Source organism: Ambystoma mexicanum, chromosome 11, assembly GCF_040938575.1.
Source record: "Ambystoma mexicanum isolate Mex_15411 chromosome 11, UKY_AmexF1_1, whole genome shotgun sequence".
Classification (NCBI taxonomy): Eukaryota; Metazoa; Chordata; class Amphibia; order Caudata; family Ambystomatidae; genus Ambystoma; species Ambystoma mexicanum.
In genome coordinates this window covers 1,466,325,478-1,466,341,263 of record NC_090934.1, presented here as the reverse complement: position 1 = coordinate 1,466,341,263, position 15,786 = coordinate 1,466,325,478, and the positions used below count along the sequence as shown (strand labels likewise).

General features: G+C 48.6%; 1 protein-coding gene across 1 annotated transcript in view; it reads left to right on the top strand.

The window, feature by feature from the left end:
* The first annotated feature begins 14,113 nt into the window (after nucleotides 1-14,113).
* IL16 (interleukin 16) overlaps nucleotides 14,114-15,786 on the top strand; it is a 364,690-nt gene continuing 363,017 nt past the window's right edge. The window contains exon 1 of the mRNA XM_069625140.1: nucleotides 14,114-14,527. The gene's annotated coding sequence lies outside the window, so the exon portion shown is untranslated. The remainder of the gene's footprint in view (nucleotides 14,528-15,786) is intronic.

The following is a 15,786-nucleotide window of genomic DNA, read 5'->3' as shown; positions in this document are numbered from 1 at the left end:
CAAATACAGAATAGATGGTTTTCCATGATGCTGCTCACTAAAAGAAACTGGTATAGAGTCAGAAATAGATAAGGAAGGGGGATTAGCCAATAAGAAACCAGGCAGATAATCTATGTCTTGGACAAAGTGTGCTAAGAAGTCTGAAGTAAATGCGTCATTTCCAAGACTTGCTTTTTCCAATTTTTAGGGTGTGAAATATATCTTGTGGTTTATTGAAATTTGGAAAATAGCAATGTCATGCTGATTAGCATAGCTGAGGTCATTATGACAGGAAATGATCATGTGTTTCAGGAAGTGTTTATATCCAATAAAAAGGGTCAGTACACTTTGTAGAAATGTGACCAATTGCATTATAAGGTTCATATTAGAACAGAACTGATAGGATATTTTAACATCTATAAAACCATGATAGATGCAGAAATGTAGTGAGATATTCTTTTGTCAGCCTATAAAATGGGTGATTAAAACAACATACTCCCGTCTAGTCCTTATCTGTGTCTGTCTTTTGCACATCGTGGGCCCCCCCCCCAGTGTGGCTGGCAACAGGGAATTATCCTAAGAAATAGATTCTTTAATATTTGTTAATACTCCAGCACCCCAACACTTGCTGTATCAAGTACAATCTCCAACATCTCAAGTCTCCAGCATCCTCCCCCAACATCTCACATCCCCAACAGCCCTTAAATGCTTTAAATCTCAGGCACACTCGTTGAACATCTAAAGTGCTCTGCACACTTCTACTATACCTTAAGTCTGCAATACCATCCACCAACATCCTCAACTTTCCAGACCATTGCCCCTCAATTTTCTTAAGACTGGTGCACTCTCAGAGAGGCGTGGCCAGCTGCGGTGCGGACGTGAGTCCCTGTAGCTGCCGGGACTGCCGCACAAATCCTGCTCAAACAGCCTGCTATCCGTGGTTTTATTGTCGCAAAATAACCCTGCTTAGAGCCACAAACCTAGTGACCAGACAAACTGAAAACGAAGCCCGGAGCTTTCCACTTAACTGAGTTAAATCCCTGAGAAAGTTTTGTAGCAGTGTCGGCGAGCGAAAAGCAAGATGGCCGCGGTCCACGTCTGGAGCCTGTGACGCTGGGCCTCATCACGAGTTGGGCAGTAATGCCGGCGCTATTAGCGCCGGCGCTAATAGCCCTCCCTCCAAACCCCCGGCGCTATTAGTGCCGGATCACGGGTTTCGCGGAAGAGTTATTGCCCATTCCCCATTGGGCCCATTCGGGAATTCCTCATTTCCCATTGGGCCCAATGGGGAAAATTTGCGCTATTACCGCCGGCGGTTTTCCCGCTGGCGGTAATCATGCTGAAAATCGGCAATTTTGCCGCGGATTTCCCGCCAGCTCAGAGCTGGGGGGAAATCTGCCAAAGTCATGATCTGGCGGACCCTTAAATGTGGTGGTAATAGCACTACCGCCACATTTAAGGGTTACCACCAGACTCGTGATGAGGCCCACTGTGTGAGGGGGAGACGGGCCACATGAGGTGCCTGTGACGTGGCCTCCACCGTACCGGAGGAAAGCTACAAGAAAGAACCTCCACGGGTGATCGTGCTGCCGTTGCCTGTCCCCGCCCGTGTGATACCCTGTACACAACTGCGCCACTAGCGGGTGTTCAGCGACGGCGAACTGGGCCTTGGAGGTGGGTGCACGCGACCTGATCGAAGGCACACCGGAAAGGAGCTGCACCGCCAACATCGTAGTGCCCGTGCGGCCTGAGGTACAGCGCGAGACAGACGCAGACTTGCGACTGCCTCCGGCCGCGAGATCCGGTGGCGCTGCGGCCCAGGGATGCACGGCGGCGCAAGCCCCGTCTGGAGAACAAGCAGTAAAGATCAGTGGACCGCGGCTGGGTGCGCCCTACACTTGTTGTAGAGTAACATCTATCGGGGCAACAACCCGCTGCACACAGCGAAAACGACCCTCCCCATTGACTGGTATCAGCTGAGCGCATGATGGGCAAAGATAAAGCCAGAAAGACAGTTACCCAAAGCTGAATCGATCAATATACTAGAACACCAGCGGCCTCCTCCTCGGACCAAGAGCAGCTGCACAACATGACGGAGGCTGAAAGCTCCATATCCCTTAAGGATATCATGGCTGCAATAGCCGAGTTGCGGGCATCCATGGAGCAAAAAATTGATGGACGTCTCCCTTCTCTGGCATGACCTGCAAAAATTGACATCACACACAGGGGAAGCTGAACAGCTCATTTCTGGATCAGAAGACGGGCTACGAAACATGGAACAGCGTATGACCCAGGCCATGTCACGCATCAAAACATTGGAGGAGCGAGTCTATGAGGGAGAGGGTCGATCTAGGTGCAACAATGTCCGCCTACTGGTCCTGCTGGAAAAAGCGGAAGGACCGTGCATGGAACTATTCCTAGAACAATGGCTCTCTGACCTGTTCGAACCCAAATCATTCTCAAAATTTTTCTCCATTGAACGGGCCCACCGCATGCCATCTGGACCACCTACACCAGGCTTAGCACCACGTACGGTGATTGCAAAAACTGTTGAATTACAGGGATCATGACGCATTACTGCAAATGGCCCGCACAAAGGGAACAATCACACACAACGGTTCTCGCATCGCCTTCTTTTCGGACTACACTAGGGAGGTCCAGAGGGCATGTCAATCCTTTGACCAACTCAAGAAACACCTCCAAACCAAGAACATGAAATATGGCCTCTTCTTCCCAGCGCAGCTTAAAATATACAACCAAGGCACCACGGTATATTTTACAGATCCAAAGGACGCATGGAGATGGGCAGAACAACACATTGAAGGTGACTGGGGGGTAGCGAGATTGAGAAACAACCGGAGGCGCAGACCGCTGCCCGAGCGGGGATTGCCCGCCCTGCCACCAATAGAACAAGATCCGGACCCACCGCCGCCGCCGGTTGAAGATCGCTGAAGGCACAAAACAGGAAAAGGTACCATCCTAATCTGACGGGAACAAATTTATAACATTCTGTTGGCTCAACAAAAGTCACATCACGCAATTCTGAGCCCCACCTATAGACTTAAGATTGAGCGGTCCAAGGGATAGGGAAAGTTCCCCCCGGAGGCCCCCCCGTCCAGACACTTAGACGTTCCAGTCTATTGTGAGTTTATGTTTTAGAGTGAGCAGGTTGTCAATTTGAGAGCTGCTAAATGTTGTTTGGGCGACAGATACTTCAAGTTGGGTGGAGTGTAGGGTGGGGGGTATGTTGGGTAATCCTTTTTTAGTTCTGTTATTTATGGGTCTTTCGAGCAAGGCACAACTCCTCAAAGGGGGAAAACACACGAAGACAACACAAACATGGCCCCACTGGGGAGAACGTATCCCGTAAGCGAACCCCCTGCTCCCTCATGTTTGCACAGTCGACAGCAGTAGCCAGATGGCACAAGTCACTCATGGTGCATGTTATGATGTGTGACATTCCCACCCCAAATTGTCATGGCCTCACATAGCAACACCACGAGAACGCTCCGGTTCATGACATGGAATGTCAATGGGCTAGGTACCGGTATTAAGAGACATTTGGTCACACAATTCCTAAACAGACACAAGCCACATACATTATTCCTAATCGAAACGCACTTATCGGGCACAGAATGCAATCTGTTTAAGAGCACACATTATCAAACTGCAATACATGCCGCCTTCACTAGGGGTTCAAGGGGCGTGCTCATATTAATACATAAAACACTCCCGCTCCAATTATCCAGCGTCACTCAGGACACAGGTGGCAGATATGTATACATCACGGGAACGCTATGGGAACAATCCATTGCAATGCTGGCAATCTAAGCGCCACCAACCCTGCTAACCCCATTGCTCACTGATATCTCACCCCTGATCACCGGGGACACATCTGACATCATGATTATGGGAGGTGACTTGAACGAGGTCATGGACTTAGAAATGGACCGCACACACGTGCGAGGCAGAAACCCCAGCATACGCACCAAGCTGGCCGCCTTTGCCAATGCCATGGGCCTCCAGGATGTTTGGAGAGAGCTGTACCCCGATAGCAGGGAGTACTCCTTCCACTCCGGAGCACATGCATCGCTTTCGAGATTAGACTACTTTTTTCTCCCTCTGGTGGACATACACAAGGCTAGCAGGGCTTGCCTACTCCCTAGGGGAATCTCGGATCACTCCCCCCTGTCGTTCGATCTCCTCACCTCCAGACCGACTCCCCCCCCGAGGGGGCATCTAAATAACTACTACCTGGGATTCCCGGATCTAGTGGAACGAATCCAAACAGCCACGAAATCCTACTTTGAAACAAACACAGGAACAGTAGAAGACCCAGGAGTGCTATGGGAAGCATACAAGTCAGTGTTGAGAGGAGAAATCATCTCCTGGACCACTGCCCATAAAAAGGCTCACCTTGCTAAGCTACATGAGGCCGACAGACAGGTAAAACATGCAGAAGAGAACCATCTGTCGCAGGATCGGCCGAAACACAACGGGCACTCTTGCTCGCTCAGAAGCGTCTATAAAATATAGCCCTAGATAATGCCAGACAAGCACACAGAGCAATGCGCGCTAGGCTTTATGAGACCGGTGACAAGGCCAGCAAGATGCTCGCCTGGTTGTAGCGGAGGGACGAGGGGCACAGTCAAGTTAGACGGCTCAGCCCGGAAGACTCTGACCCTCTGCTAACAGATCAGGAAATAGCGGGTGGCTTTGCCACCTTCTATGCTGACCTCTACAAAACACCTGCCTCCCCTGCAGAGAATACGATTCTAGCGGAAGTCACTCTCCCCACCCTGAACAACGAAGAACGGGAACTCCTTGGAAAAAGAGATCTCGGAATAAGAAATCATGGCAGCCATGTCGGGCTTCAATCGGGGAAGACTCCAGGCCCAAACGGCTTTCCAGTGGAACTGTGGAAGAAGATCGGCCCAGGGGAGCTAGTCCCACATATGTTACGCATGTACCAAAGTGCCCGTGACCAGGGCTCTCTAGCCCCCGACCTTAGAGAAGCCACCATAATAGTGATTCCCAAAGCAGGCAAACCCCCCGACAAATGTACCTCCTGCAGACCCATCTCTCTCATAAACAGCGAAACCAAGATCCTTCCGAAGGTGCTAGCTCACCGATTACAACAGGTCATCCCATCTCTAATTCATCCAGATCAATGCGGCTTCATGCCACAAAGATCCACCCACATGAATATCCATAGACTACACACCCATACTATTCCGACTGGGTAAGGTGAACGAAACAATACCAACAAACTGCCCTTACCATATTGAACTGACACAATTCAGATACCTAGGTATACAAATTACAAAAGACCTTAGGGAATATACACCCACAAGCATGTACCCGATCATAACACGATTCGCTGAAGACGTCCAACACTGGGTCTCCCTACCATTAACCCTACTTGGCAGAGCAGCCCTTTTCAAAATGATGGCCCTCCCATGCTTCTTGTATATATTGAAAATGCCCCACTACATGTCCAATGGCGCGAATTCCATAAAATTGAATGTATCCTTCGAAAACTGCTATGGAGTGGAGGACACCCACGCATAGCACTTGCCACGCTCCAAAGATCGATATGGGAGGGTGGTATAGGCCTCCACAGACTACAAACATACTATTGGGCCAGCCAAATGGTGATTGTGAATGACATGCTGCACGGGGACACAACATTACCACATACCAGAGCGATAATCACAAGCGACTCCACCAAACCTCCCCTGGAACACTTATACCGAGCGGTGGGCCGAGCAACCCCTCCAGCCATGCTGACACACATACCAAGAGTTTGGGCAGAAACACACAAATATATGGGTTGGGGAACAAACTAACACCCATACAACCGCTGTGGAATAACAGGAACCTCCCAGAAGTAAGAAAACTCCCCAGATGGCCCAATTGGACACTGCATGGGATAGCAAAAATTGGAGATGTGATATGAGAGGGAGAAGTGATTCCATTCGACACCTTGGTGCCCCGCTTCTCTCTCCCCCCCACAGAACAATACCACTATACACAGCTAAATCACGCGCTGTTAACCCACATTCCTGCCATGTGCGATATGCCTGAATACACACCGATGGAATGCAATGTAGTTTCTGAACGAATTAAACATAAGGTCACCTCTGTCATGTATAACGCCATCACCTCTTTCGCCACAACTGAACTGGCAAGTCTAAAGGCCAAATGGGAACGGGAGGTGGGGATAATCCAGGCGGAGGAGTGGATAACCGCTCTAATGTACCCCCAGGAGATTACAATCTCATCTACATTTAGACTCATACAGCTTAAAATCCTCCACCGGGTCTACTACCCAAGAGTGACACTCTTCCGCTGGGGCAGGATATCGGCCTCAAACTGTCTGCGCTGTAAACGTGAAGAAGGTACCTTCTTCCATATTCTATGGGAGTGCAAGCATATTCAACGCTACTGGCAAGCATGTTGCAATGAACTGTCTAAAACAGTCCCCAGGGAACCAAAGCTTTTGCTGCTGGGGATAGAAGACGAAAGTGAACTGACAAGACACGAAAAACTATTCATGTCGACTGCCACAGCAGTAACGAAGAGGAACATAGGTCAATTATGGGGCTCGGAGGTGGCACGCACCCTCGAACAATGGCCCACGGATATAGACATTTGTATTGCAATGGAGTACAGAGTTAACGCTGCAAGAGGCTGCCCTGAAAAAGCAAAGAGGATCTGGCAGAAATGGGAGGACTATCGATAACGTGTCCCTCCCCTACCGGATGACCTGAGTCTGTGAATACGTGTCAACTGTGCAGAGACTATTGTGCCGATACACGCCATAGATGTTTGCTCTTGTTTTACAATGACCCCTTTTTCTTTTCCCTCTCTTTGCGGTTAGTTGTGAATGTTGTGTTTGGGGAGCTTCTTATACGGCTCTCCCAGTTGTTGTAATGTTTATTTAACCTTGTGTGAAAATTCAATAAAATGTTTGATCAAAAAAAAAGACTGGTGCACTCTCCGCCAAGCCATAAATCTTGCGCACCCACCCCCAACATTTCAAGTGTCCAGTACCCTCTCACAACAATAACTGCACAGAACCAAGATGTCGATTCCTCCGGGCACAGCCTAGTCACCCCGAGCCCCATGGCCCTTCATTCAGGTGGTGAGGGGAATGCAGCAAACACCCCCCCCCCCACTTGCTTTTTCTGTACAGAGTCGCACCCTAAGCCCTCTAAAAAGTGTTCACTTTTAGATCAGGTGAAGAGCACATTCAACCATCTTTAATTATTTTTGAAATAAATTTGTTCTGTCTTGGTGCAGGCCTTTAGTGGCGTCTCCCAGGGGCCTTTCCACTTGGAAAGGTCAGCTGTGAGGACCCTTTGAGAGACTTCTGGGTGGGTTCCATGCTGCCTAATGGGCACTCCATGATTCAAAGCACTTGAGCTGGAGACTAGCACAGGAATGCTGCCCCTGGTGGGTGGGTATCACACCTCGCCAAATAGGAGGGCGTGTGTGGATGGGGCAGACCCACTGCAGCTGCTGTAAAGAGCTTCTTGCCCAGGATCCAAGTGCCCCATATTTTATGTGATAATATAACTATGAAAGAGCAAGTTGATTTCCCCAGGGTCACACATTGTGAGCGAGTAGCGATGCTGAGATGGGTGCCCGGGGCTCCTGCCACAACAGCGGGCAACCAGTATGTTGCTATGTTAAACCAGATGGCTGGTCAAAGAGGGGCATAATCCGGGCCACAAGATAAAATGTAATTACCGAAGAAGTGCAATGAAATGTCTGCAGCAGTTCCGCGGGAGGCCTTACCTGCCCCTCCAGATGCACAAGCCCGGCGTCCAGGATCATAAGGGAGAGGAGTAGGGAGAGCCAGAGCATCATCTGACTGAGCCCCTGCACAGGACACAGGGGCATCACTCTCTGTTGGCTCTGTCCATAGCGCTCTGAGGACAGGTTTGGGGGTGTGCAGCTGCCTCAGCCTCACCCTCTTGTCTATGAGAAGTGCGGTCAACTACTTGTTGACAGTGGAATCCTAAGGAACCCCAAATGGTTTTGTGTGCCGAAGGTTCACTAACCTCACCCTATTATGCTGTTCCGTGGAGCAACTCAGGAGGAGGAAGAAAAGCCAAGTGACTCAGTGGATGTGTTGCATTTGTTATGCTATGTTATGCTATGTTAAGTTGATTTGTACCGTGCACCGCTACCACCCAAGGGCAGTCTCCAGGCGGTCCCGTGGCTCTGCAAGAGAAGAGGGTTGGAAGTGTTAGTGGGGATAGGATGATAGGATAGGTTCAGAATCAGGAGGAACTAGCGTCTGTGAGCGGTGTCTTGCATGTGGGCGTTGGTTCGGGAGATGGGTCGAGAGGTATTTCTTGAAGGCAGCCGGGGGAATACTGGGCTTCACTCGGCAAGACAGCGAGAATTTATATTCGATGGAAGCTTGCGAGTAGCAGCATGAGAGCGGGATAGCTTGCGCCACAAATCTAAATAGGATGGCAACCTTGGTCAATGTCTGAGAATGAGGTGGCCAAGATGTTAGGCCTATCGGTCATCAAGCACTGCAGCAGTAGTATGGTCAACGCAACGCCGTCGACAGGACGGGGGCAGCCCCGTTTCTGAGTACTTTCCACATTACCAGTGGGAAGTGGCCACTCCCCGTGACTGCTAGTGACAGAGAAGCATGAGCTTTTGCTGGTTCACAGCAGCAGAACTCCTGGCTCAGAGCCGTCCCTTTGGACTGCTGAATAGCCCTGTCTTTATCTCGGTCTCTTTATTTCAGCAGCAATGCTATAAAAGATTAGCAACACAAGTTAAAATGAATACCAGCAAGTAAAAGCAGATATAAAACGATTGCATCGCCATAGTATCACATGCAGCAATCATCACCCCCCACCCCCTTGAGATAATACAATGGATTAAACAGTGCTTATCAATAATTTTCTTTTTTGAAAAGCAGAAAATGAGAAGACAGAAAAGGCCAACACAAGTGGGTAAGAAGGGTAACCTTTAAGTACTACAAGGGCCACCTGAGTAGGCAATACTTTGTGATGTATCCATAACGGCCTACGCCACTGCTGCCTGACCACACGATGAAATGGGCACAAAATGAAAAGATGTACTTCATCTTCAGTTTCACCCGACAGAGCGGGCAAACAGTTGAAGTACTATCTTTGCTCCATTTGGCAGCAAAATTCCCCAGTGGTAGAATACGCAGCCGAAACTTAGCATGTCAGCTATTGAGTTTGGGGGTAAGCTGGAAATCTAAATAAGGTTCCGCACACCAAACCTTTTTTGGCTGCAGGTAAACCACTGACTTTTTCTTTTTTTATACATTTAATTCTTTGAAAAACACATCATCGTATGGGAGGGTTCCCATTTGGCAGCCAATGGATTTGTGATGTGGCTCAGTACCCAGAACAATGTTTGGAAGTTCACCATAGAGATCAATAAACATGAAATACATTTCTTGGACATTACTGTTTTCCATCAAGGGGGCAAACTTTTGATAAAACCTTTTAGCAAACCTACTGACCGTAATGCCCTCCTTCCTTTCTCAAGCCATCATGCTAATCATATCTACGCTAATTTACCCCATGGTCAATTTGTGAGGCTAGAGATAGCAGCATGAAACAGCACTATGAGGATAGTGTCAACACTTTGGCTGAGAATCTAGTAGTTAGAGGCTATCCAAGTTGATTGGCCAAATACTCAGCCAAGCGTACCTACAATAACAACCGAGAGGCCCTTTTGAAAGATGGGTACAGGACTGGTCTTTCTTAATACTTTTTCCAACCTTTCGTACAGTATTAAATCAGTGATCATGAAAAATTGTAAAAGGTCTGAAGATGGAAACTATGCCATTAGTAGCTTTCAAGAGGAATCATAACATTAGAAACATGGTCATGAGGAACAATATTACTGACAAACCCTTAAAGATAACTAAACAATCCACATTATGGGGTATGGCCCCTGTGGTGGGTCATTTTGCCTGTGGACAATGTGTTATGTGCCAGTTCACAATGAAGACCACTGAAGTAGACATTGGTTTAAGGGGTAAATGGGTCATCAAAAAACAAACAAATTGCAACAGTGATAATGTGGTGTACATGCGATATTTAGGTAGAACAAACAGAAAATGTAAGACCAGATTAATAGAGCATCGCCGTTGTGTCAGGAACAATATTTCACAGGCCCCCCTCATTAAACATTCTATGGAAAAGGGAGATACCCACGATGACATCAAGTGGGGTATTTTGAAGAAAAACAATAGTCCTAATAAGGAATTGATTCATCAAAGACTCTTGACCTTTGAAGAGAAGATGATTTTCAAAACCAATAGCCATGTCATGGGTCTGAACGAGAGTATTGAGTGGCATAATGTGTCTCTGTCACATTGAATATGACTCGAACATTGCTCTTTGTTGACCTTTTGGGACCATGTTTGGCCAAATTTCTACATATTTATTCTGTCAAATATGGCTATTAATCATGAAGTGTGAAATAGGAATGCTTTTCTTGTTGGTTTGTGGTAAATTGATCACCAATACATGACTATGGTTTTCTGGGTACAGACAGTCCTTTTCCAGGCATTACATAGATTTAATATTCCAAGAGTGGTTGGAATTGTCAAAGTGGATGGAACTGTCAGAGTGGATGGGAATTGTCAGAGCGGATGGAATTGTCAGAGTGGATGGAATTGTCAGAGTGGATGGTATGGATGGAGCGCATGAGTGGATGGAGTGGAATAGACAGAATGGATGCAGTGTATAGAGTGGATGAAGCGGATAGAGTGGACGAGGCGGTTAGAGTGGATAAAGCGGATAGAGTGGTTGAAGCAGATAGAATGGGTGAGCTAGTTAGGGTGGATTAAATAGATGGAATGGATAGAGTGAATGGAATGACGGAATGGATAGAGTAGATGGAACGGATGGAATGGATACAGTAGAGGGAATAGATGGATTGGATAGAGTAGAAGGAATTGAGGAATGGATAGAGTGGATGTAGTAGGTAGAATGGATTAATGAATAGAGTGGATGGAATCGGACGAGTGGATAGAGTTGATGGAATGGATAGAGTGGATGCAATAGGTATAACAGATGGTATGGAATAGATAGAGTATCTGAAGTAGATGGAATGGACGGTGCAGATGGAACGAATGGGGCAGATGGAATGAACAGAATTCAATGGAATGCACCCACACGTGTATCACTGTGCACCCTGCTCCCCTACCCCCCATGCTGTTGCTATATATCTGTATCCCCCTATATACCCATATCCCCCTACCTCTAACTGTCTGTCTGTCGCGCTATGTTTCCTCCATCTTACTCATGTGCCTGGTCTTGGGTGCTCTAAAGATAACCACCATATCACATCACTACTCTTACTCTCTACTATACACCATCACGTAAATATAACACAGCTATACCCCTGCGTTATTAGGCCTAGATGTCCACATACAAATATGACCTCATGAACACCTCATCACCCTAATAAAATGCAGCTAGCTGAGTACATTCCGGCATAGTCACTCACACATGCGTCTCTCAGGCCTAACGCAGCCAAAGCCCAGTCTGGATGTCCACCCACCAGACTGCACACATCCAACTGACTTCTCCAGCACCACACCTAAACGCTAGTCTGCAGCTACCACCTGGCAGTTACACCAGCTGTAAACTTATCTGGTGCTCCCTCGCGCCCTATGACTCTATCTCTCTCTCTCTCTCTACTGACCGGAACTACGGTTCCCGAGGGCGTGCAACCTAACAGCGCTTTGAGGTCATACCAATGATATATAGAGCGCTATATAAATGCCAAATAACATAACATAAAATAACAAATACCATTGGGGAGTCTACTTTTGTGCACCCTGGTCTCCTAGGCGGAAGCTTTAACTGCCTTTTGGATTCAAAGCCCTTAAGTGAAACCTCTGTCAAAATGGCGCCTGGTTTTGCAGCCATGTATTGCCCTTTTACATGCGAAAAATAAGTCCTTTCTCTATGTTATTGCTGCCAGATATGACTGCGAGCATCAGTCAGAGCAGCTGTGGATCAGCTTGGCATTGAGACAGGATGGCGAATAGTGAATAACAAGATTACGGCAGGTTAATTTTTTTCTGTATAGTCGCTATAACCTTATGTTTTGGAGCAGTGAGTGCTCTCTAATTGGAGAATATTGAAATTGGTTTACGACGACGACATGCAGCACCAAGAAATGCATGCTTGACCGTAGCGTGGGAGCCGCGTTGCCTAAGGGGAAACACAGCGTAATATATTTCCGCTTGAAATCCATTAATGTTTATATTGATAGAACCCACCCCCTCATCTCCGACATACTGGATAAAGAACAAGAAGACACGGTGCATGACACCGGGTATCATTCCAATACTGCATCACGTGTATGAGAGATGTTATGCACTCAGACAATTGTACTGAATGTACCCTCAAACTGAAGTGGCAGCAGGAGATTTCCAGACACTACTGAATATCGAAGCATTATAAATAAAATCTGACAGGTGCAAAGTGATGTCGTAAGGAGAAGACACGATGATGCACAGAAACGATATAAGAATACTTAAAGAATGTAGACGTAACTGAAGAAACAAGAGTAATCATGCATCCAAGAGAGAAGAAACCATATATACAAAGAAGATAAGTAACCAGATGAGTAGTGAATGTATATACTCAGAAACACAAGGTAGATGAGTCGCATAGAAGCTTGCTGCAGTAGAAAATAGAACATGGGTAAAGCGGTCATGTTGGAAAGATGGACGTCGGCTCTGAATAATAGTACGCAAAAAGCTCGAAGGAGAAAGACCAGAGCTGCAGAGCTGAGAGACGCAGGACATACAAATGTGTGCATGAACAAAGAATAGTAGTTGGCCGGAGATCAAGGATGCCACAGTGAGAAGCAATAAGCAATCGCAGGATACAAAGGGAGTCGAGGATAAGCAATGTACACAGGACATATCAGGGAACATTTGTGAATGCAAAGTATTGACAATTAAAGATGCAGAAACGCATATGTGAGACAGAGCAACCAAGTCTCCAGAAGCCGAAGAGGGCAATGACAGCTGGCATAATTGAATCAAATAGCACTAAATAGAAAGGCGAGATGGCCAAAATAGTGGTCTCTTCAAACGTAGTGTAAGACCAGATAACAAGGTCTATTCGTAAGCTCCAGACAAAGATAATGATGTACCTTAACTCCCGCTAAAGTGTCAAAGAAGAGAACATCCAGCAAGGTCAAGAACAAGGAAGAAGCCTTGGCTTGGGGCCTGACCGATGAGAGAAGATGGACTAATTGGGCATGGTGGTAGTAGTCTGATGTTGTTCTCTGCACCGGAGTTTCGTTTTGCTTACGTGCTGCTAACAAGCCTCATGTTGAAGGTTGGGAGAGAATGCCAACCAATCAGGGGGGCTACGCAATGGTGGGCATACATTGTTGCATGGGCCAATCCACTGCTGTTAGCTGCTTATCTCTGTATAATACATAACTAGAGGGAAGTCCAAGGCGTGCCTGCTAGGTGAGGGGCAGCCAATGGTGTTACTAACACTTATAGAGGCTATAAAGTGGATATGTTCTCCTAACCAATCCCTCCGTCCGATAGGTTTGATTATTTGCCATGCAGGACGCATATCGAGGTATAAAGCCCTGCACTACGATTTGTTGTTCGTCAGGTTTTCCTACTTTATTGAGCTGATGATAAAGTAGTATGTTGCTACATTCTTTGAGCCTGTGCGGTTATTTGGGTCCAAGATGGTGTATTATGGGTCTCCGATTCTGCGCATAAGTGCGCACCAGCCCTACCTGCCCGCAGGAGTGTGGGCAACCTGCTCAGGAGGTCCCACCACAAGCTCTAGCCACGTTTATAGGGCACTTGGCAAACACGTCTGTCATGGCCTGAAGCCCAGCCCCAGCGCCAGCCTCGAGGCGCGTGCACTCGGCTGCGGCCACCACCGGCACCACACAGGGTATACAGGGTATACTCGGCGCCCCTCCTCTGCCCCCCCCCCCCCCCAAGCCCCTGGCTGCTTTTCCGGGAAGGTGTTTGCTTTGGGAAGAGTGGCCGCTTTTTTCCTGCTCTTTATATAGGGGCGAGAGGTGAGCTGAATGACTCGCTTCAGCCTCGGCCCCAGAGCCGGGAACCCAGGAAGAAACACACAAAGAGCCCCCAGTTCCCGGCCGCGGGCAGGGCCTGCTGGTGCGCACAGCATGTGAGCGCATTTTCCGCGCAGCGCAGCAGTGGGCTGTGCGCCGGGAGAGGAGAGGAGAGGCAGGGGGAGTCCAGGGGAGAGTTTGAGGTTTCCTGCAGCCCGCCTGAGGCACGGGCACCTCGGTGTGGAGGCTGGGGAATAACGCGGCCTGTATGCACGGCTGGGCGGCCGCTGCACCGCCCGCGCCGAGGCTTTCACGAGGAGCGCCGGGAGCGCGCTGAGCGGCTACATTGTGTGCGAGGCGCTAGAGGCGAGCGGCAAGCAGAGCTGACGGGACGGGGGGCAGCACTTCTCGGAGCTCCGAGAACTTTGTACGAGGATATGTTCAGCGTTTAGTCCTGGTAAGTCGCATTTTATAACAGCTTACTGCCTGCGAGGCTTCTGAACGGAGGGGTAAAGGCCGGGCTTTCCACAGCGCGCCCCCTCTTTCAGAGGTGGGCTGGCTGGTGCACGGGGGCGGGGGGAGGCGGGTGCTGGCAGGGCCGGCATGGAGTCAGTCACACACCGGGCAGATATTTCTTATGAGGCCGTTTCTGCCGCGGCGCCACTGCTTTATAATGGAGGTTATGAGGGGCGCTCCCCCAAGAGTCTGCGTTGCCCCCCAAACACATAACTCCCCACCCCCTCCATTGATAGTGTCTCCGCTGCCCGGGTCTTTCTTGGGGTTCACCGCCTAAACTGCTTTGCCACTGTGTGCGTCTCTGTATCCTGTTTCACTCAGTGCTCGGTTATTTCGGAACCTTTTTTGATCCTTGGTACCCGTCAGGTGCTGCTGGGGGGCCTTGCCCCTCCTTTGCATTTGACCAGTGTACTCTTTTGTTCCCACAGTTCCTTGCGCGGGAGCCCCCTGCAGTCAATACATCTGTACGAGTGGTCGCACTTGCGGATTTTGAATATTTTTCACAACATATTGTATGGGCTTGTCCACCCCCTCCCAACCCCCATTTCTAAAATGCAGTGCCTTGCATGGCGGCCCGAAGCAGGTAGCGCTTCAGTATCAACGCACAATTGGATCGGGTTCTGGGAGCTATTCAGGGCTCAGAACCTTCCCTTAAACTCAACCCTGGTTCATGGAACTGTGCAAAGTGTATGTTTGCAGTGCAAAGGCAGTGCAAGTGGTCATTTTTGCAGGACAATGTGACTTTGCACTGCAAAAATACACTTTGCACAGTTCCATGAATCAGGCTTTGTGTTGGCAGTGCAAAGTCACTTTTCAGCAGTGCAAATTCACTTTGCACCGTGCAAAAATGCCATGAAACGGGCCCTTATGTGACTGTATTGAGATGATGTTTCATATGCAAAATGAGAAAATTAGCACGTGGGTGGGGCTTATTACAAAGAGCCCGGTATGTACTCAAGCGCCTCTAGGCGCTGTATTGGGGAACCTTAGACATCCAGCGGGTGCACGACGTTTAAGAATGTGACTGTGAAAGGGAACAGCCACCTTAGCCAGCGCGTGCTCCGAGGCTATAGTGTAGCGCCTCCGCAGTGTAGGCACCCACCTCTAGCGCTGTGTGCGCGTGGCCACCGCGCTTGGTAAAACGTTCCGACAGGGTGGTTGCGAGCTGCACTTGGCGTCTTGCAGATGAGTCATGAGCCA